Below are 726 nucleotides of genomic sequence, written 5' to 3'. Positions count from 1 at the left end.
TTTCCCCGTTCCCGCATGCCACAGCAGTGGCACTTGTTTATCCGGAGAAAGAGAGCGAGAGTCGCAGTATTAATTGGCGTGAGCGGCCTTTCCGGCTGCAGAACTAGTGCTCTATCCCGGCGAGCGCCGTTATGAGGCGCAACACCGTCTTTAACGCGTTTAGAGAGAACTCCCCCTGCCTCCCTCCCAGTCATGAGATAGACGTGGACTCGTGGCGAACTCTCAAAGAGAACGCCCACACCGCGTCTGACCGTGGGAGAGGGTGGAGGAGCGCGTGAGGAAGAGCACGGCGTCACCCAAGCATTCTCATCTCTCTGCCTGCACCACTACATGGTAGACTGCGGGCCCAGGCGCACTCATCAATTTAGGTTCCACTGCAATGCATGCCAAGCACTCTTTTCGAGGTGATAGACGAAATTCCGGCGGGGCTTACTTAAAAGATTTCCGACCCGGTTTCGTTTCCTCTTCGTGGGATGGAGTGCCTCTTAGAACATGTGCAGCATCAGCCATGAGCGGCCGACGGCCATTCGTGTCTCTGTGGACAGCAGGCAAAAGAGCGCCGCCTCCAGTTATTTGCGAGGGCGACAACTGTCGCGTTGTTGTGGTTGAATGTGGGTGCGCCAAGTCCATGGACTTGCTAGTGATAGGCTTGCTTGTTTTAGAGGGCCGCGCCTGGCGCGAAGCGATTAAACCCAAAGGCGAGGCTTCGGTTGAGGTTACCCTGGT

The sequence above is a fragment of the Homarus americanus genome, unplaced genomic scaffold (genome assembly GCF_018991925.1).
Source record: "Homarus americanus isolate GMGI-L3 unplaced genomic scaffold, GMGI_Hamer_2.0 scaffold54182, whole genome shotgun sequence".
Classification (NCBI taxonomy): Eukaryota; Metazoa; Arthropoda; class Malacostraca; order Decapoda; family Nephropidae; genus Homarus; species Homarus americanus.
The sequence above is the reverse complement of the archived record's forward strand: the minus strand, read 5'-3'. Positions refer to the sequence as shown.